Genomic DNA, 23,802 nt, shown 5'->3' on the forward strand with positions numbered 1-23,802 from the left:
GAACACATTAAGAAACGCGACAGCCGGATTTGGCCTCACCCATGGTTCACTGCAGCTGAAAGGTGTGTTCGTTTCACAGTTCATATGTTTAAGAGAAGACAAAAGTAAATTCTTCATTTTCAAATGAGTGACAATGCTTTATGAATTAACAGAAAAACTGCAATTACTCATGAAAAGCACGGACTATGCGAAGATGGATTTACTACTTCTTAATATAATCTATATAATTTTGTCATGAGGCTGTATACCAGAATTTTCCTCTCCTATAAGAAAATGATATAAATAATGTGCTGAAATGTGTGGAGGGCGCGTTTAGAATTCTAACGGATAAGTGGAGAAAGTTTCAGTGACTTATCGGTGTTAAGCTGAACTTCACTGCTCGCATTATCAAATGTTGCTGTGTCCTTCACAACTGATGCCGTTCCAGAGACGGTTTTAACTTCGAACACGCCTTAAGCGTACAGAGTATTAGTAATTCCATCAACCAAGGAAAGAATTCACTTAACCGTAGAAGTAATGTTTCCGCTAATTACTTTACAGACAACGATGGCAAAGTACCATTGGCAACACAAATGTATGTAAATTTGCTCTGTAACAATCGTAGTGAATACTTAATCAATTTATTGCCAAACTTGTAAGACTATTTCATTTATACCAATATTGCAATATGTGCAGTTATGCTTTTTGTGGCGGCACTAGCCTAAGGGGGAGAGAAGAGAGAGTCCGGTGCGCCAGCGTGTAAACTTTGTTCTGCTTGTCATCGTACTTTAAATGTTTCTGTATCGTATTTTCTGAGCCGGAATTTGGGGACCAGCACCCTATTTGCCTAGACGAAAGTGGGGAACAGCCGAAAAACACACCAAGCTTGGTCGCGTACCGGCATACGGTCGTTAATCTGCTGTGCGGATTCGATACGAACCCAGTTCATTACCACGTCTCAGAAGTTATCGTGCTCTGCGTTTCACTTTACGAGTGTCGCTAGTCGTGTGCGAGTACTGATTTCAGTAATTACTGTACTTTTTTCACTACATGACCGAACGAGGAGGCGCAGTGGTTACCACACTGGACTCGCATTCGGGAGGACGACGGTTCAAATCCGCTGCCGACCATCCCGATTTAGGTTTCCCTTGATTTCTCAAAATCATTTTAGGTACATGCCGGGATGGTCATGCCGCGATGGCCAATTTCCTTCCCCATCCTACCCTAATCCGATGGGACCGATGATTTCGCTGTTTGGTCCCCTGCCCCGGATCAACGAAGCAACTAACGGCGCTGTGGCAGTACAGTAAGGCACATCAATACATCCTGTAGAAGCAAAATTAAGATGGGAAATACCTGAAGGGCGAATACAAATTCCAAGGGTACCAACAGGAAACCTTATGTTTGGTGCACGAAATAAATAATCTAGCATGTAAAAGGATCTCATTAACAGCTTACGAGTAAACAATTTCTAAACATTCTCCGTGGTGTCTGTTTGTTCTATACCGTGTCTCCCTACCACTTTCGCGCAACGACGCTCTGAGAGTGTTTTTTAGGGAATTTACTAGTTTGAACCTGGGACCTGTTGCTGGTAAGGAGACGCCAGACCACACATGACATGTAGAATTCAGAAGAGTTCAGTGAGACTAGCGATGATATAACCAAATACTTCATGATTTCAGCGTCAGCTCCACTGCACTCCCTGTAAAAGAATCTTAATTCTAACAAAAATTTAGTGTTAGGGGTTCAAGGCTTTCCTATTTTTAGTTAGCTGGTAAAATGACGTCGAAAAAGCAGTTAAGTTTACTATTGGAAATTTTATTCTACACACAAAACAATGTTTATAAATTGCACTATTGATAAAAGGAAATGTTTTAATACAGGATGGTAAAAACCAACTGCGATCAACAAAAATGTGAACGAATATTCCCTGAATGGGTTTCCAAGTTCTACAATGGATCGAAGGATGACCCATGCCATATCACATCTACAATCTAGGTTTAAATTAAGTTTCACGAAAGAGAAAACTATCAAAATGGCCTACAGTGACCCTCAATTATCTTTAATTACTTATCTAAATTGTCGTAAATTATAGTGGCTGATGTGGCTTCTCAATAACCATATAACAGAAAAATCATCGCGTTTCAGATTTTTAATTCAAATGGCAAATGTGAACACCGTGAGCTTTAATTGACGATCGACACTAGTATTACGCAAAAAGGGGATGTAACAGATGAGACTTCTGCAGTTCTGAGTGAAGCTTTATGCGCTGTTATGCGGCATCGCGTGCGTTCATTACCTTGTCAGTGTTCGTCAGGGGGCGGCGGCCAGCACAGCTCCAGTCACCTAGCTGTCTCGGAAGCAACTCTCTTCTAACTTCTCCTTACTACAATTTACCGAAGTTGGTTTAAAAAAAAACTATCTGGCTGTGTTTTCATCGGACCAATCAGGGTCTCGATGTTAACCTTAAGCTCCGCCTACAAAAATTCTGTCAATCCAATGAGAAACGTTATACTTTTCATGGTGGGGCAATGTTTTTAAAGTTTGCAACGTAACAGACACGCGAAAAAGTCTCACGCTAAAACTTGCAGCTGGTGTGGTCCTTTTAGCGTTATCGTAAGATCTATACAGTTCTTGTGGAGGGCTCTATGTTTTAACATGGGCTGAGGGGTGGTCCTACCGTAACACAGACGCGAAAAAGTCTCATGCTAAAAACTTGCGGGTGGCGTAGCCCTTTTTGTGTTATCGTAAGATCTATACTGTTTTTCTGGAGGCCTCTAGCTTTTAACATGTGCTGGGGGGTGGTCCTAACGTAACAGAGACGCGAAAAAGTCTCACACTAAAAACTTGTGGGTGGTGTGGTCGTAGCGGTTAGCTGGCGACGTGGGTGTCCGTCCCTTATCGTAGGGCCTTCTCGCTTAACACCGTTCTGCTCTCGGCTTCTGTTCTCGTTTCTCCCTCGGAACTGCGTCTGTCTCACGGTGGGAAGGTATGACATGCATGTAGGCATTCTTGTGTTAGTCTGTGGTATTCCATTTGCTCACTCGTTACTCGTATTACTTCGGTTAATTTAATGTCACGATTTATTCGGAGCTATGTGACATACTACTGGATTTGCTTATCATGTCAGGGTTTTCATGGAAGGTGTTGGATTTGCCTGACACCTTACATATCACCACCCTTCTAACTTAATTTTTGCATCGAAGTTAGGCAATGATTGAATCATTGTCTAAGTCAGTCAAAAATTATTGCTTTATCTAAATTTTGTTGCCTACTGTTCAGCCACGTTATTCTGTATATTCTGTTCTATGCTAGTTTGTATTACTAATTTATATTTTTATATTCTTCCACATTATAATTAAAAATGACAAGAGAAGAATATTCTTATGCTATTATCAATTTTTAATTATTTTCTTTCTTTATTTAAGTGTGAAGTTTGTTATCGAAAGTGACGAGTCTTTCACATCGATTTTCTTAGAAATATATTTTTTTATAAATGTAGTACTTAAGTAAAATCTATTCCTAACACATTTTCTAAATACCATGTACTAGTAAAATGATTTTGTTTCTAGACACTCATTTCAACATTGTTACACCAATAAATAAGAATTATTTCCAAGAATTGCGTTGACAAAGAAATTACATACACAAGTATTGAGATATTATCCTAACAAATGGTACAAATGTTAAAAAAAGGGAAAATCCAACAAGATAATTTTTTATTCTTTGTTTTTATGAGGAGAAAATAAGTAAAATATAGTTATTCTTTTATTTTTATGAGGAGAAAATAAGTGGCATATAGTTTTAGTGTTTATTATGCCTTACTTTTGTTCTTTATATACTGTCCATTCCAGAACTAATGACTTATAATTCCTACATCACATAATTTGATTTCACACATTCCTATGAATGTTTAAGCATGAGGTTGGCGAATGTTTTTGCACGAAGGTGATGGACTTGAGCGAGATGGATGTGGGCAAGTATTTGATATACAGCTTCGTTCGTCGTTCCTTGTTGGCTTTGCAAGTGTGTGTTGCTGTTGTGGAGGTCCCATAATGGAATGGAGGTGTGAGTGCAGAATCCCGTGGTTTACTGGCTTTGTATGCGTGAAAGTCATCGTTATGTGTCGCTGAAAGCGGTCGTTTTTCGTTGTAATACTTCGCAGACGACTAGTTTACAATAGGATAGGGATTTGGGAAGGTATGTCGTCTATTCTTCACCCATCTTCTTTCTTGGTCTCAATCTTGCGAATCTTCAACTTCTGTTCTTCCTGCTTTTTCTCTGCTTCTTACTTGCTTCTTGGTTCTTCTCTGGGCGGGATATGGAAATATTTATTGATAACTAGTCGCTTTGAAGTTCTCCTCTTAGTAACAGTTTGATAAATGCTTTGGACATGTCATTTCTACTTTGTGGACGTTTTCTTCAGTTTCGTGCATCAGCGTGCTGTTTAATAGCGGTAGTGTGACTTTTACACATATTTTTTGCCCAAGTGGTCTTCTCGTCGGGCCGTTTTTTGCTCACTCTGCTGAGTGGGGGCGCTAGGAGATCCATCCGGCGTTCGGCGTTCGGTGTCCCGTCTCTGCAGGGCTCCGCTACTGTGCGGGTCCATGTTCCGTCCCAGCAGGGTTCCGCCTAGTGGTCAAATTTATTGCCCACTTCAGTTACAAGGGCCTTCTGTTGGTCTCGCTGTCCTTTCCCTTCTCTCGACGCTTCTGCCTTGTAGGCATCGTGTCTTGCTAATTATGTCCTTTTCTTTCTTGATACTTCTCGCATTGCAACTTGTGGGTTGTTGCATCTCGTCCTTGCTGGAGTTTTTACAATGGTTCTTACAAAAAGTTTTACTTATAGTCATCTAACATATGTCTAGTACCTACATTATTTTGCGCCTTTTTAAAAGCTTTACAAATTTTGGTGCCCTTTCTATGTTACAATTCTAAGATATTTTGAGTCTTAACGTTTACAAGAAATCTCAAATTCGTTTTTTTTATTTTTGTGTAGTGTTGTGGTGTATAGCATTTTAGTATTTCATGCTGTTAGACTATCTACATCTTATCCCTTCACCTTAATTTATGGTACTATTGGTGTTATTGTTGAAACTACTTTCTTTTTCCCACCTTCCTCTCTCTTCATTCTTCTTTCTCCTGACAATCTTATCTGCAAAATAATCTTGAAATATTGTGCTGATTATTTACCAGTAATAAAATTAATCTTCAAACTTGTAATGAAAGTGTTTAATACTGCCAGTATTAGGTAAAAATACCTCTGCTTTATCCTGTAAAATACCCTCTAATTCTCTTTTACTGTGTTCCGAAATACCTTGAAGTTCTTGCAATTTTTCGTCGATTTCTTTATGGACTTCTAACATGAGTTGAGGCGATTCCCCCTTTTGTGCATACCATTCTAATTCTTCATCCTCTTTATCTCGCATCATTCTTAATTGTTTGTTTATAACTGGTATTTCTTCTAATTTTAGCTTTTGCTCAAAGAGAAGTGTGACATTCCTGAATGTTACGCTACCTTTCCCCATATCTATTATCGCTCGTCTCTCATTTAAAAAATCTGCACCTATAATCAAATCTACAGTTAGTTTAGGTATAATCACGAAGTTGGCTTCGATCTTTTGACCTTGGCACGAAAGAATTAACCTTGTTTGTCTCGTAACTTCTGCACCATTGTTTCTAATAGGACCTCTTACTTTAATCTTATATGTTTTCAGAACTGGCAATTCCTCATTGGCATTACACTGCAGGAATAAATTTTCTGAGATCGCCGTCAGTTCACTTCCGCTATCAATTACAATATTGACTGGGATATGCTTTACCATGGCCTTCACAATTGGTTGAATTTGAAAGGGTTGGTTCTGTTCTTCTTCTTCTTGCATCAACGAATCCTCCACTGAATCATACATGAGTCTTTTTAGGAATTTCCCTTGTGAATTCGAACTTTCTGTAGGATAAGCTTCGACTGCCACTTCTCTCTCTTTTATTTCCTCTTCTCTGTTTCTTCCTTCATTTACGCTTTCTTCAACATCCTCTACCCTTTCCTCATCCTCGTCTATCTTCTCCTTCTTCGTCGCTACTTCCACATAATCGTATCTAAATGCTCTAATTATGGCTTCATAACTTCCTTCATTATATACGTTGGGTTGTGTGCCCACTCATAACTTATTTTCAACTTCTGTCGACTGCGCATTATCCTCATTGAATTCGCTTTCCCTGGTTTCCATCTCAAATAGCTCTGCAATACTCATTACTTCGTCCTTTCCTCCTCCATTCGTTGTGCATGCCTCTGGTAATTCATCTTTCTCGTCAGTATTCTCCCAATTCATTTCGTCCCAATACGATATTGTTATTTTCTTGTCTTCGTTTTCATCTGGTCCCTGCAGATTTGTTTCTTCCTTCTTCTCTTCTCGTGATAAGGTATTTACTTCTCTGTTCATGGTGCTGCAATTGTCCTCGGTCGGTGTGTCATTCTCTTTGGCATGGGCGCTTAGCTGTCAATTCGAACGTTTATCGGGGTTTGGTGGTCTTACCTCCACCTCTTCTATCTGTATTCTCTTTTCTTGTTCAGCTTGTTGATATGATTTCTTTGTTGATAATTTGTCGGTCTATTGGTTCTCCAGTACCCGTTCCGGTTGTCGTTATTCCCTCTGTAATGTGGTGGGGTGAATTATAGATATTGCCATATTCTCTTCTAAATCCGTAACCGGTTCTTTGTTGAAATCTATTGTCGTTTATTGGTGCGAAGTTATCACATGGTTCGTAATTATTGTTTCTTCGTACTGTGTCTTGTGGATTCCACTGCTTTTTACTTTCGTTTTCACGTGTGCTTCGTCTTCCGTCATCTTCCGAAAATATGAACTCTAGTTCCCTTAGAATACCTTTAAATGCTTCGACGTCATGGCCTACGCTACCTACTAATGATTGCTGGTATTTCAATGGTAGCTTCATCGCGCATAATTTAATCAACTCTCCGTCACTGTATGGTACATCTAAGCATTGATTTTTCTTTGCCATTAATTCGAAAAATTTCATGGGACTCTTCTCTCCTGAATTTTCAAAATATGGGTTCTGTAATAATTCGTACTTCACTCTGTTCTGTGCTTCGCTGGACCAATATCGTGAGAGAAACTTCTCTCTGAAATCTTCGTACGATCGGCATGTCGCTGCAACATTCTGCATGGTTTCTGCAACTGTTCCTGACATGTGTGCACATATAAAGTCTAATTTGTGTGCCTGCGTCCAGTGTTCTGGTAATCCTACTCGGAATTGATCAATAAAAGTTCGTGGATCTAATGAGTTTCCTTCTCGAAAGTGTTGAAATTTCCTGACTGTGAGGAAATGATCGTTGTCGTACTTCGTCATAGTTCCATATGAAATTCGCGATTCTTCGCCACTTTTGTTTCTGATCATTTCTCCCGTCGTTCTTTTTGGTTGTGGTAGATCCATTGGATATTGTCCACTGTAACTTTCGCGTGCCCGTGGTGCAGGCTGTCTGATTTCACGTATGTTACTTTCCGCCTGTGATTGGAATCGTAAATGCATGATATCTTTGTTAATTGCTTGTTTTTCCGGTGCTGTTACAGATACGGATGTGGTTGCAGACTCTGTGCTTGTTCGATCCTGTTCAGTACGCTCTTCAATGGTTTGCAACAACTCTGTTCGCAATTTCTGAAATTGTCGCTTCGTTTGCGCTTCTATTTTGACTATGCGGTTATCATATCTTTTCAGCGCTGCTTTTATGATACGTTTGTGTAACACACTGTTTTCAACAATTTCACGCGCTGTGCCTGCTGCTTGTTTAGTAATTTCGTTTATCTGTTTCTCTAGTTTCTTGACTTCTCCCTGGGTGTTGTTATGTTTTTTGATCTCGTCCTGAATGTCATTACGCAATGTTTGTACGTCCGCTTGTATCTTGTCAATGTCTGTTCTCAATTGATTGTGACCTGTTATTAAGTTTCCTATCACTTCTCGAGATTCTTTTGCCTCGTCTTCAATATGATTTAGGTGTAACTGAATTTTTTTGTTTTGTTCTTTAATCTCACGCATTTTTCTCGTGGTTTCTGCAATTTGTTTCGTCGTTTCTGCATTTTGTTTCGTCATTTCTGCATTCTGAATTTTAATTTGTTTCGCAATTTCTTTATTTTGTCTTGTCATGGTTTCAGTCATTAATTGTAATAATTCTGCCAGATTAGTGGGTCCTATTGTGTTTTCTTCCGACATCCTAAGCTCTGTGTTTTCGCCCAAGTGTTGGTTCGCAACCGATTGCATTGAACTGTGCTGTGACACGTTTCTGCTCGCATTCCTTGTACCCTGTGGTGAGGAAGCTCTGATTACTTGTACTATAGGTTCTACGTATTCAAGACGCAAGTTAAAATCCTCATCGACTGTCTCTCTACTATCCTGCTCCTCTGTCGTATGCTGACCTAGGTTTTCTGTGCCTTGACGTACATTATCCTCGTTATGGTGCGTTATATGTCCTATTTCTCGCGATACTGCATCGTCTGTTGTACTGTCATCTATTCCCTGTCCATTTTCATGCTGGGTCTCTACCTCAAAGTCTCGATCTGCCATTGCTAATCTTTCCGAATCCCTTATTTTCTGTTTTAAAAGCAATTCACGCGCCCTACTTCGAGTCAACATGCGCTCATACGATCTCACGTTTCATAAACTTTTTGTTCACACGACTTGACACTACCAAGACTGACAATCCATTCACTTAATTGTTGGGTCAGAACCAACTTGTCAACGATGTATCCGCCACCTGTGCGCTTGCATTGAGGGGAAAACTTAACTCTAACAATATTAAAATTCATAACTTAATAATGATATTGTCTCTGCTAGAACTTTCTATTGAATACTTTATCACTATCTATCGCTGTAGCTACTGTTTTCGACTATTTATAATGTCCAAAAAAATTTTTTTTATTACGAAAATTTTTCAACAGGATATTTTTCTGACCTAGTTAGGCATGTGGTCGACCTTCAATCATGGTATTTTACCATCCTGGCAGGGTCGCCATTTTCTAAACATTCTGTGTGGTGTCTGTTTGTTCTATATCGTGTCTCCCTACCACTTTCGCGCAACGACGCTCTGAGAGTGTTTTTTAGGGAATTTACTAGTTTGAACCTGGGACCTGTTGCTGGTAAGGAGACGCCAGACCACACATGACATGTAGAATTCAGAAGAGTTCAGTGAAACTAGCGATGATATAACCAAATACTTAATTATTTCAGCGTCAGCTCCACTGCACTCCCTGTGAAATAATCTTAATACTAACAAAAATTTAGTGGAAGGGGTTCAAGGCTTTCCTATTTTTAGTTAGCTGGTAAAATGACGTTGAAAAAGCAGTTAAGTTTACCATTGGAAATTTTATTCTACTCACAAAACATCGTTTATAAATTGCACTGTTGATAAAAGGAAATGTTTTAATACAGGACGGTAAAAACCAACTGCGATCAACAAAAATGTGAACGAATATTCCCTGAATGGGTTTCCAAGTTCTACAATGGATCGAAGGATGACCCATGCCATATCACATCTATAATCTAGGTTTAAATTAAGTTTCACAAAAGAGAAAACTATCAAAATGGTCTACAGTGACCCTCAATTATCTTTAATTACTTATCTAACTTGTCGTAAATTATAGTGGCTGATGCGGCTTCTCAATAACCATATAACAGAAAAAGCATCGCGTTTCAGATTTTTACTTCAAGTGGCAAATGTGAACACCGTGAGCTGTAATTGACGATCGAAACTAGTATTACGCAAAAAGGGGATGTAACAGATGAGACTTCTGCAGTTCTGAGTGAAGCTTTATGCGCTGTTATGCGGCATCGCGTGCGTTCATTACCTTGTCAGTGTTCGTCAGGGGGCGGCGGCCAGCACAGCTCCAGTCACCTAGCTGTCTCGGAAGCAACTCTCTTCTAACTTCTCCTTACTACAATTTACCGAAGTTGGTTTAAAAAAAAAACTATCTGGCTGTGTTTCCATCTGACCAATCAGGGTCTCAATGTTAACCTTAAGCTCCACCTGCAAAAATTCTGTCAATCCAATGAGAAACGTTATACTTTTCATGGTGGGGCAATGTTTTTAAAGTTTGCGACGTAACAGAGACGCGAAAAAGTCTCACGCTAAAACTTGCAGCTGGTGTGGCCCTTTTAGCGTTATCGTAAGATCTATACAGTTCTTGTGGAGGGCTCTATGTTTTAACATGGGCTGGGGGTGGTCCTAACGTAACACAGACGCGAAAAAGTCTCACGCTAAAAACTTGCGGGTGGCGTAGCCCTTTTTGTGTTATCGTAAGATCTATACTGTTCTTCTGGAGGCCTCTAGCTTTTAACATGGGCTGGGGGGTGGTCCTAACGTAACAGAGACGCGAAAAAGTCTCACACTAAAAACTTGTGGGTGGTGTGGTCGTAGCGGTTAGCTGGCGACGTGGGTGTCCGTCCCTTATCGTAGGGCCTTCTCGCTTAACACGGTTCTGCTCTCGGCTTCTCGTTTCTCCCCTCGGACCTGCGTCTGTCTCACGGTGGGAAGGTGACATGCATGTAGGCATTCTTGTGTTAGTCTGTGGTATTCCATTTGCTCACTCGTTACTCGTATTACTTTGGTTAATCTAATGTCACGATTTATTCGGAGCTATGTGACATACTACTGGATTTGCTTATTGTTGTGTCGATTCCCTAAGGTCTCGACACAATGAGTGGCTAGGTGCACGCGAAACTAACGCAGACGGGCGTAAATTCTGAAACAGGAGACTGGATGAAAACTATAAAGAAAAGAAGAGAGATTTTAATATACTTAACTTTAATGTAGTCTTGTTCTTGTTGAAATACATCTCTTGCATAGTAGTAAGCAATTAGCAATGATACACATGGCGCCTTGCTAGGTAGTAGCGATGGACTAGCTGAAGGCTATTTAATCTGTCTCTCGGCAAATGAGAGGAATACTTGGTAGGTCTAGTCGCAAGCTATGTCGTCCGTACAACTGGGGCGAGGTCATGTCCGTGTCTTGTGACCTGCCATGTGGTGGCGCTAGGATTGCGAGTACACAGTGGCGACACGCGGGTCCGACATGTACTACAGGACCGCGGCCGATTTAAGTTACCACCTAGCAAGTGTGGTGTCTAGCGGTGACACCACATTCCTCCCCCGCAAATCGGCGAACGGTCGTGAGATAAGGCTTCCGCCCGCCGTGGGGAGGACCCCATGTTGACGTATGCGATGAGGTGGGGAGCCTAACAACAGGCGAGGCTGTGCCACCCGCACCCGGCCATTCGGTCCGAGGGGAGCTAGGAAACGCCTGCAAACCTAGTCCAGGGTGCACGTCAACATGAGGTGTATGCGCACGTAATGATATAAGAGGAGCCGCGGGGTCGACCTCCATGTGGTCGGAGCACCCGACGGGCGAAGACGACATCTGGTCCGGAGCGGGCAAGAGGTCCATGGCGGAGGACGGCTGGTCACGGGAAGCAAGCGGCGGCGCGTGACCCAGGGAGGCGCGAGGCGGCTGCAGCGAAGCGTCCGCTGCTGGCGGCGCCGGCGGCGGCTGCGGCGGCGCGACGCCATGAGGCAAAATGGAAGGCATCGTCGGTAACACCTGGGGATGAGGCGAGCCAGTAGATGGGTCCCCAGGGCGCTGACCTGACGGCTCCGTCGCTGAAAGCAGACGGGGAGCGGCAGAACCCAGGCGACGACAGAGGCGCAGCTGATTGAGATGCCGACGCACCGCACCAGAGGCCCCCAAAACCAAATACATCGCGCGGCCGAGGCAGCGAAGAATGCGCCCTGCGAGCCAACGCTGTGAACCGCGATAGTTGCGATAATAGACAACGTCGCCAGGAGCAAAAGCAGGAGTCTGCCGCTGCACAGGAACCTGAAGTGGCGGATGCAGCAAAGACATCAGAGTTCGATGAGGACGACCATGGAGCAACTCAGCCGGCGAGCGACCATCGCGGGGCTGAGAGCGATATGAGGACAAAAAGAGCAACAAAGCGTCCTCCCGAGAATGCGACTCTTTCAACTTCAACATCTGTGACTTGAAAGTCCGGACCAATCGTTCCGCGGCACCGTTTGACTGAGGCGAAAACGGCGCGGATGTCAGATGTTGAATACCATTGGCCTGGCAGAACGACTGAAATTCTGCGGACATGAATTGTGGGCCATTGTCGGAAACAATAGTCTGCGGAAGACCTTCAATGCAAAAGATAGCAGACAAGGCTTGGATTGTGGCAGAAGACGTCGTGGAAGACATCCGGACAACAAAAGGAAAATTACTGAAAGCATCGACCACAACCAACCATCGAGCATTCCAGAATGGACCAGCAAAATCGATGTGCAAGCGTTGCCAAGGGGAAGTGGCTTTCGGCCATGCAAAGAATTTCCGCGGCGGTGCGGATTGTTGTTCGGCACACGCCACGCAAGAGGAGCACATATTCGCAATCGCAGCATCGATTCCGAACCAAGTACAGTGCTGTCGAGCAAGTTGTTTCGTTCGCACTATACCCCAATGTCCTTGGTGAAGAAGCCGTAAGACAGAGGACTGTAACGAACGTGGGACTACGACTCGGGATTGATCATTATCGGAACGCAACAACAAAACACCACGTCGGACAAAAAGTCTCTCCTTGTGAGCAAAAAATCTGCGAACCAAAGGATCCTCGATCCGTGACTTTGACAAGGGCCATTGCGTAGCAACAAAACGCAAAACGGGAGCAAGGACAGGGTCAGCAGCTGTGGCAGTAGCTACACGACGAAAATCAATCGGAAACGATGCGACCACGTCATCGGCTTCCGAATCAATGAACATGCAAGCAAGTTCGGAAGAATCGAATGCTTTATCCTCAGCAACAGGCAAACGGGACAACGCATCAGCGTTGCCGTGCTTAGCAGTGGACCGATACAAGATATCGTAGCGGTACTGCGAGAGAAAAAGAGACCAGCGAATGAATTTCTGCGCTGTACGTGGAGGTACAGTCTTGTTCGGATGAAAAAGTGATGTCAAAGGCTTGTGGTCCGTGATGATTGTAAAGTGACGACCATACAAGAAGTCATGGAACTTGGTAACACCAAACACGAGAGCTAAAGCTTCTTTCTCTATTTGAGAATAATTTCTTTGCGCAGATGAGAGCAATTTTGACGCAAAGGCAATAGGGCGATCATGCGAACCATCTTTGTGCGCAAGCACCGCACCGATCCCGAAATCCGATGCATCAACCATCAACAAAAGGGGTTTTCGGGGATCGAATGGCGTAAGGCAAGTATTGGAAAGTAACGCCGATTTCAACTGGCGAAAGGCGCGTTCGCATTCCGTCGTCCAGACGAACGGAACACCTTTACGGCGTAAGCGATGAAGCGGAGCTGAAATGGAAGAAGCATTGCGCACAAATCGATGATAATAATTTACCTTACCCAGCACACTCTGTAGCTGTTTTAAGTTCTGCGGTGACGGCAAGTCCTGAATGGCACGAAGGTGCTCTGGACTCGGATGTATACCTTGGGCATTTATGACATGCCCCAGGTACGGTAAGTCACGAGCAAAAAACACACATTTGTCCTTCCTCAAGCGAAGACCATTCTGACGCAATACCTGAAATAATGTTCGGAGATTTTGCAAATGTTCCGCTTCTGTCTTTCCTGAGATTACAATATCGTCCAGATAGTTCGCAGCTGTAGGGACCGACGCACAAATAGTTTGTAAATATTGCGGAAACAAAGCAGGGGCGGATGCACACCCGAATGGCAGTCTTTTGAAGCGATACAAGCCAAGATGCGTGTTTACCACTAAGACGCGCTGGGAGTCTTCGTCCACAGGTATCTGCAAGTACGCATCTGCTAGGTCCAATTTTGAAAAATACTTTCCCGGGCACAGTTTGTCAAAAAGATCTTCCGGGCGGGGCAAAGGAAAAGTAGCAGTCACCAGTTGTGGATTCACAGTTGCCTTGAAGTCCACGCAAAGTCTCAGTTTTCCGGAAGGTTTTGGCAAAATTACTAAGGGTGAGGCCCAGAGAGAAGCCTGCACACGTTCAATTACACCTTGAGATTCTAAATCGTGCAATGTTCTTGCGACCTCATCACGCAATGCGTGGGGAACATTGCGCGCTCTGAAAAATTTCGGTTGCGCGTTATCTTTCAGTTCCAAATGCGCTTCATAGTTCTTAGCGCAACCAAGGCCCGGTGCAAAAATGTCTGCAAATTCTTCACAAAGACTAGAAACACTGGCGGAAGGCACAGTCTGATTCACTGATAGGACCTGATTTACAATAGACAAATTAAACAATTGAAACAAATCTAAACCAAACAAGTTCACTGCACTAGAGGAACGAAGAACATAAAATGACACAAGTTTTGTCCGTCCCTTGTATGTTGCAAGAAGGCTGCACTGGCCTAACACAGGGATCGGCTGTCCTGAGTAACTAGTTAACGTAACATGTGCGGCACGCAATGGCGGTGCGCCCAGCTGTTTGTACGTGTCGTGATTGAGCAATGAAACTGCAGCTCCGGTATCGAGCTGGAATGGTATCACTTTTCCTGCAAAGTCTAAGTCCACAAAAAGTTTATTGTCTTGTTGACGACAAGAGCGACTGTCTCGTGCAATTTGAACTGATACAGGTCCAGAAGCACTTGCGACTTTACGGGATTTCCGGCGACGTCGACGCACACGTTGGGTGGGACGAACACAGTCACTGTTAGCTAAAGTGTCACTGGACGGGTGGGAATGAACTACATGGATGTCCATGGGCGAAGGTCCACGAGCCTGATTGTCCTGGATTCGATTCCGGCGCGAAGCAAAGGGCCTGGAATTGGTGTGATTGTCTGTTCTAAGCTTTTTCTGGCAAACACTTTGTACATGTCCTTTCTTTTGACAGTAAAAGCAAATAGCTTGGCGTGACGGGCAATTTTCACGCGAATGTCTAGTGGCACACCGCGGGCAAGATTTCACTGCATTGTCTTGCTGACGCGGCGCACGTGGTTGCAAGCGAGGCGGCCGCTGCGAAGTCGGGCGCGAGGGCCGCGTAGCGTCCCGTGCAGCGGGCCGGGCGGGCCGATTAATGTGACACACCGCTGGCGAAGTTGCAAATGATTCCTGAGCAAAGTCAAGTGTGTCTTGCCTGTCCAATATGTCTATCACTTGTTGCAGGGAGGGATTAACGAGTTTCAAAATCTGTTCCCTTATGCGAACATCAGAAACGTTCTGTGCAATTGCATCACGCACCATAGTATCTGAATATGGGAGGCCACATTCACAGGCAAACGCGCAGTCTCTAGTAAGGCCTTGCAAAGTTGCTACCCACTCCCTATTAGTCTGACCGGCCGTACGTTTTGTACGAAAAAACGTATACCGTTTGGCAACTACATTTACTGTTTCTTTGAAATAGGCATCTAAAGCCGACAAAATTTCCTCGTAGGACAGAGTTGCTACGTCGCGTCGGGGAAACAATTTCACTATCACCCGGTAGGTAGACACACCGACACAAGAAAGCAAAAACGGCTGCCGCTCTTTACCTTGAATTCCATAAGCAGTGAGGTGGAACCGGAACTGATCGGCCCACTCAGTCCAGCTCTCGGTTGTGGCCTCGAAGGGCCTAAATGGCGGTGCGACAGCGTTGTGTGGCTGCGGTAGCGAAGAAGCGGCTGCCGCCGCATCGGTTTGCAGCGCACGTTGACCCTGGACGAGCTGTCCAAGGGCTTCCAATAACGCCTGCGTCTGCTGATTCTGCAAGCGAAAAAATTCGGACAGTACATCTGGAGAATGCGGCGAAGCCATGACACAAGCAAATTAGAGCAAGTATAACACAAAGACTGCAACGTGGGCGCGGCATCCCATCCTCGTCGCCAAAATATTGTTGTGTCGATTCCCTAAGGTCTCGACACAATGAGTGGCTAGGTGCACGCGAAACTAACGCAGACGGGCGTAAATTCTGAAACAGGAGACTGGATGAAAACTATAAAGAAAAGAAGAGAGATTTTAATATACTTAACTTTAATGTAGTCTTGTTCTTGTTGAAATACATCTCTTGCATAGTAGTAAGCAATTAGCAATGATACACATGGCGCCTTGCTAGGTAGTAGCGATGGACTAGCTGAAGGCTATTTAATCTGTCTCTCGGCAAATGAGAGGAATACTTGGTAGGTCTAGTCGCAAGCTATGTCGTCCGTACAACTGGGGCGAGGTCATGTCCGTGTCTTGTGACCTGCCATGTGGTGGCGCTAGGATTGCGAGTACACAGTGGCGACACGCGGGTCCGACATGTACTACAGGACCGCGGCCGATTTAAGTTACCACCTAGCAAGTGTGGTGTCTAGCGGTGACACCACACTTATCATGTCAGGGTTTTCATGGGAGGTGTTGGATTTGCCTGACACCTTACAAATTGCAGATATGGAAGGCGTTAATTAGCCCTTTAAGATTCGTATCTCTTTTGGCCACTTCATTGTACAGTTTTTACTTTTAGATATATCGTATAAGTAACATCTAATGAAAGCCAACCCATCTGACTCTCTATCGTTTAAATATGATCCAGTGCTCTTTTACTTACTTGTTTGCGTTCACCCTAGAAACGTTAAGTTAATCAGTGCAACTGGATCCACTTAATCATAATATGACTGTATTTTTACACTCCTGGAAATTGAAATAAGAACACCGTGAATTCATTGTCCCAGGAAGGGGAAACTTTATTGACACATTCCTGGGGTCAGATACATCACATGATCACACTGACAGAACCACAGGCACATAGACACAGGCAACAGAGCATGCACAATGTCGGCACTAGTACAGTGTATATCCACCTTTCGCAGCAATGCAGGCTGCTATTCTCCCATGGAGACGATCGTAGAGATGCTGGATGTAGTCCTGTGGAACGGCTTGCCATGCCATTTCCACCTGGCGCCTCAGTTGGACCAGCGTTCGTGCTGGACGTGCAGACCGCGTGAGACGACGCTTCATCCAGTCCCAAACATGCTCAATGGGGGACAGATCCGGAGATCTTGCTGGCCAGGGTAGTTGACTTACACCTTCTAGAGCACGTTGGGTGGCACGGGATACATGCGGACGTGCATTGTCCTGTTGGAACAGCAAGTTCCCTTGCCGGTCTAGGAATGGTAGAACGATGGGTTCGATGACGGTTTGGATGTACCGTGCACTATTCAGTGTCCCCTCGACGATCACCAGTGGTGTACGGCCAGTGTAGGAGATCGCTCCCCACACCATGATGCCGGGTGTTGGCCCTGTGTGCCTCGGTCGTATGCAGTCCTGATTGTGGCGCTCACCTGCACGGCGCCAAACACGCATACGACCATCATTGGCACCAAGGCAGAAGCGACTCTCATCGCTGAAGACGACACGTCTCCATTCGTCCCTCCATTCACGCCTGTCGCGACACCACTGGAGGCGGGCTGCACGATGTTGGGGCGTGAGCGGAAGACGGCCTAACGGTGTGCGGGACCGTAGCCCAGCTTCATGGAGACGGTTGCGAATGGTCCTCGCCGATACCCCAGGAGCAACAGTGTCCCTAATTTGCTGGGAAGTGGAGGTGCGGTCCCCTACGGCACTGCGTAGGATCCTACGGTCTTGGCGTGCATCCGTGCGTCGCTGCGGTCCGGTCCCAGGTCGACGGGCACGTGCACCTTCCGCCGACCACTGGCGACAACATCGATGTACTGTGGAGACCTCACGCCCCACGTGTTGAGCAATTCGGCGGTACGTCCACCCGGCCTCCCGCATGCCCACTATACGCCCTCGCTCAAAGTCCGTCAACTGCACATACGGTTCACGTCCACGCTGTCGCGGCATGCTACCAGTGTTAAAGACTGCGATGGAGCTCCGTATGCCACGGCAAACTGGCTGACACTGACGGCGGCGGAGCACAAATGCTGCGCAGCTAGCGCCATTCGACGGCCTACACCGCGGTTCCTGGTGTGTCCGCTGTGCCGTGCGTGTGATCATTGCTTGTACAGCCCTCTCGCAGTGTCCGGAGCAAGTATGGTGGGTCTGACACACCGGTGTCAATGTGTTCTTTTTTCCATTTCCAGGAGTGTATTATTAGCCAGAAAGAGCTCTAGGCTTAATCATATTAACATATGAGGCTATGTTGAATCAGGATTGGTTTTCTACTATTCTAAAGAAAAAATGCTATTAACATATCAGGCTATGTTGAATCAGGATTGGTTTTCTACTATTCTAAAGAGAAAAAGCTCACATTGTAAATGAGTCTTCGTAAGCTTCAATTATATCACTTACGCATATGTAAAAAAAAAAAAAAACCATTTGTGATCACTTCCCTTGCCTCCTACTGTTTTACTATTGTTACAGAATATTCACAATAACATCTAAAAGTAATACTTGCTGCTTCAATATTACCTTCCTTTTTTTTACGTACAGGTATTTAATCAGAACTGCATAGTTAATCAGCATATCTACTTTCGTCAGTCTTGATATAACTGCCGGTAAAAATCAACTTATGTGTCAGCGACATAGGCCGGCCGATGTGGCCGAGCGGTTCTAGGCGCTTAAGTCTGGAACCGCGTGACCGCTACGGTCGCAGGTTCGAATCCTGCCTCGGGCATGGATGTTTGTGATGTCTTTAGGTTAGCTAGGTTTAAGTAGTTCTAAGTTCTAGGGGACTGATGACCTCAGATGTTAAGTCCCATAGTGCTCTGAGCCACTTGAACCATTTGTCAGCGACATAACTGAACTTCCTATAGACACAGTGTAATATATATATATATATATATATATATATATATATATATATATATATATATATATATATATATATGGGCCAATATTACGACAAATCATCCGATTCCGTTTCTACGTTCGGTACTATTTAAGATGATAATCAAGTCTATGAAGGATAGTTAGTTTCTGTGACAAGATGAGCAAAACATTACTCAAGGTTGCTCGAGTTCACAGTGGACGCAAGCTGGTGAACCAGCAAGTTTACACCTCTGCCAGAGGCAATTACCTTTTAGCTGCAATGTGCTGTCATCTGTATGGCTGCTCTCACCCTCTGAAAATCCTATAAAAAGCTAATCAAAATCCTTACTGATTTTATCAGCTGAAACTGTCCTATGTTTCTCTCTTAGGTGAGAAAACATGCACTCATCCGTATTCTGGAAAATGTGGCTATATACATGTGAATAGGTGGTGCAGCGTTCAGATTTCAATGTCTTCTCAGTTATCGCAAGAACAATTAACTATGTGGCTGTTTCGTTTCTCCACTATTGGAGATCATCGATTCTTCGGCTAATTTCTAGCTGAATGTCAGCCAGTGTTCACACAAATTTCCTCTTTTGGTGTCGTACAGAGCTTGATGTGCCCTGTTCTACACTTGATGCTGGTTCAGAGAAGAATCCCCAATGTTTTCGGTCTTGTGTTTTTTGTAGCAAACTGTCCCCTTTTGTGATTCAGGTAACGGCTTTTTCAAACCAATGGGAGAATTCCTTTCCTCTTGTGGAAACTATCTCTGCCAATCGCAAAGGGCCTATCTTTACTGCATCGAAATATTGCCCCTTTCTACTCCTTCTGAGTTTATTTGAGCCAATTGGACATTTTGTGCCCGCTCCTGACACCTAAAGTTACATGTGTACATCACGAACGTATCACAAGCATTTCACGCGATCAGCAGCGTCGCTGGTCTGCTTGTATCCATCTGGATATTGCCCAATGCAGTTTTCTAAAGAATTTCACTGTAGCAAGCTGCGCTGGCCTGCTGCCTGCTCTCCTCGATGTATCACCTGGTGCATTCATTGTCCCTCTCACCATGGGTCACCAACCCTTTTTTAGAAGTGTTCCATTGTACTTGGTGCAACGCCCCAACGACCACCTTAAAGGCAATTAAGAAAGAACATGAAGTAGGGAAAGTTACCTTGGCAGTTACGACATCTTTGCCGATGAGCTAACACGAAATAGTTTTGTCAACAACTACATTGTACGCCACTGAGTACATTTGTTAGGGAAAGAGAAAGAACAAACATCGTATTTCAGCAATGGACAAATATCCATGTGACAAATATGAAATTAATATCTCAAAAGTTAAGTCCAAAGTAATGTCATCAGAGATAACTTATATGTGGAAGAGAGTTGTAAGCGCAACGAAGAAATTCAATGCGCCTACAATGGTCTTCCGCAGAAGAAGTCGCTTGCTAGAACTCATACAGTGCAGACGTACGAGAGCAGTTCTGATCTGAATTATTGAGATTGCGAATCGTGACGAGATTGTTTTCGAGTTTAGAAGTGTTTGTTGCGTGACGGGATTCACGGCTTAAGAAACTGATTTTATGAACTGAGACAGGGACAGATAGACTCATTTAACCGTGCAATACAGGTTAATTGAAATCTAATAACGGAATTAGTGAACACTGAACTTGACTTTAAATTAGTTGGACCTTACGGAGAAGTGAACATTCTATGAAAGAAGACACAATTAGTCTTGAGTAGGACCCAAGTACACGACATTATGAAGATAAAACAATTACGCTAAAGTGTTGAGTTGTGGTAATTGCCAAGAAACTATAACTCAATCGGACTGACTTAACTAAACTATTCCGTGTGCGTTTGGTGCGGGAGTTATAAGTATTTAGTGACAAAATAACAATAAACTGTTCGTTACCAGTTAAATACCCGGTGTGGACTACATCATTAAATAGTTTGATAAATGACTAAATCAACGACTACTCATGAAAGATTATTTCATTGAAGTGCAAATATTCACGTCATTAGTTGAGAAGTGAACTTTAAAATATTTTCGTATTACGACGCAATCTTACAAAGACTGAATCAAAGAGTATCTCTCGATCTCGCTGCATACCAGCACAACAATTCCATAGCAACGAGACAACAGCGTAAGAAAAAACTGTTAACTAAAATTTTTCCTCGCAATCAGTGGTGTGTGCTACGCGAACGAGAGAAGAATTAATAACTACTGCAAATCCGGGCAATTGACAATCCAATATTAATAATAAAAAGCATCAGTTATACGAGTTCGCATGAGTGGAAACGCTGCGGACTTGTAATTGAGATACGACGGCTACGCGAGGAACGCCTTTTCGGAAGTTTTTCAGGTTTTTTGCTCCCGTTAATCTACGGGGACTGATGTTATATCGCATCGTGTCTCTACTCGGCTGCGAGAGCTGTGGCAGTAGCAGCTCTACGGCGTCGACTACATCAGCACGCGGTTGGAGTCCGGGGGCACGCGCCACACATTGGGCCATGATAGTGCAACTCGTGTCTGCCCCAAAACTAAAACATTTCCTCCAGCAGCTTTTTTCACGTTTTGCTCATTGTCATGCAGGATTTGTGTTTGGTGTGTTAATACTGTCAAAATGAGTGTCACCCCTTTGCATTACATACTGCACATTTTGATAGCCATATGTGCTCATTATCACCGAAGTATGTCAGGTGACACATTCATCTACTTGTTACGACTTATGTAATCTCTCATGTAAGGTGTGAAATTGACGTTCATTCAATCTGCCACCTTACATGCTTCCTACATGGAAACTGGTGCCTTATCTCCCAACCCATTTGCTACACTGTCAACGGAGTGTGTTGGTCAAAGGAAACGGTGTCGTTACAATGAAACACACTTTCAGAAGGAGCGGGGTTTGACTCCCTAGCTACTAATCAAGAATTTGGTTTTTCGATACTTTTGTGAATAACTTTAAGTAGCCGATGGTTTTCTTTAGTGGATGAAGGAACATTGGTATTTAATGTTGTGTCAACGACGATGTCATCATATCTGGAGCACAATTACAAACATCGATTTGGTAGGATGTTGACTGTGTCTTTTGTAAAGGAATAATCGAAGGTTCCCGGTTTCGATTCCCGGCGGGGTCAGGGATTTTCTTTGCCTCGTGATGACTGGGTGTTGTGTGCTGTCCTTAGGTTAGTTAGGTTTACGTAGTTCTAAGTTTTAGGGGACTGATGACCATAGCTGTTAAGTCCCAAAGTGCTCGGAGCCATTTGAACCATTTGAGCCAAGCAATCGAAACATTTACATGAACTTTAGAAAACCCAGATCTGGATGATTTGACAGGGATTTGAACTCCGTTCTTTCCAACTATGAGTTCCATGTCTTAACCCCTACTCTCGGGTTTTCCTTAAACTACTGATTTTTTACGCTCATCTTAGTCGAAGTGAACTTATGCTCTGTCGTCAATGATGACGTGGATGCGATTAACTCCCCCCAATTCAAGGTTTGCTCACGTCTTGAAAGTTGCGCTAAAGGCATTAGGCAATCAGACAAAATAAAGCAGGCTGAGTGTTATCGCTGCACAAAGTGCAGCAGGTGCTCTTTGTAATGATGACAGGGTAAATGTCGACATTCGTCAGCCTAAGGCATTAGGCTATCAGACAAAATAAAACAGGCTGCAAGTTATCGCTGAACAAAGTGCAGCAGGTGCTGTTTGTAATGATGACAGGGTCAATATCGACATTCGTCAGCCTAAGAAGTAAATTCTGCTGTCCAAAGGCTCTAAGGAATAAGCACCAGCAATAGTTGCAGGTTTTGACATCGGTAATATCATATGCCGCTGGCACCAGTCTCATTGTTCGTCGCCATTACTGTAACAATTGTAGTCGTAGCGAGAGACTGTTACACACTATCCTGAGTATGGAATAAATTTTCGCCACTGGTATTTAGCCATGAGGGGGTAGGGACTTGGTGGCATAAATTCATGATCATCAGATTTTGTGTCAATGTCTCGAATGTATTCTAAACCTCTTCACAGTGTCGCTGACACTGTTTATGGTGACCCATTCATCTGGTAGGATGGTTAAGCCAGGGGTCTCCACCGTGCTATTCGAGCGGAGCAGGTTGCCTTCCGACACTTGGTATAGTCATCTCCGTTCTCTCATCATTGTGCTGCACAAACATAACACCAATCACATTATAGTCACCTACACTTAAGAGATACAGTAATACTTTCCGATTAGGTGGATGAACAGCCCCTCAGTGTCTCCCAAATAACATATGACTCTCTTTTCCTTTTTCGTTCTTTATTATTTGCTATACTGTTCAAGCAAAAAATACTCTGTTTTATTCGTTGCTTTTCTGTAGAGTCTCTGACAGTCTTTATTCCTAGTTATATCTACTGTCTTGACTGTCCCCTGTCCTCCGGTATTATCCTATAAATCCCACACAACGCAAAACCTGCTTCATCAACTGTTTTCCTTTTTCAGTCACCATTCCTTTCGCACTTCTGGACAAAGAACATGTTTTCATAGACTTCAGGTAGAGTGTAGTATGTATATAGTATTTCGTTTTGAAATTACCTCCATAACGTTTGTGAAGTTTGGCACAGATATAAGTTACCTTAAGAGTAAAACTTTTACAGAAGAGGTAAAACTTGTTATTCTGGTAACATTTGTGAAATAATTCACGTGATCACAACTGGTTTCAACCTTAGATACCATCTTCAGGTGTTTTAAAGTGAAACATATACACAGAAAGAACTGGGTATTATTAAGCAAGTAGCAGCAGCTAACGGATACAGGACACAAGATGTTACACGTATGTTTAACAAAATCAAAAACAAATCCGCGGGCATCAGTAGCGATTCTAGGAAAATTAAAGTTAAGAAGAAGTTTGTCACCCTGACATACAAAGGGCGTGTATCGGAAAGAATTGCTAAATGCTTTCCAAAAAACATCGCAGTGGCATTTCAGAACGAAGGGCAAATGGCACATAGATTAAGTCATAAACCAGCAACGACGAAACAAATGAAATACAATAATTCCGGAGTATATAAGATTAAATGTGCTGAATGTGACAGTTATTATATAGGACAAACAGGGCGGAATTTTGAAATTCGATAC

Source organism: Schistocerca nitens, chromosome 7, assembly GCF_023898315.1.
Source record: "Schistocerca nitens isolate TAMUIC-IGC-003100 chromosome 7, iqSchNite1.1, whole genome shotgun sequence".
NCBI lineage: Eukaryota > Metazoa > Arthropoda > Insecta > Orthoptera > Acrididae > Schistocerca > Schistocerca nitens.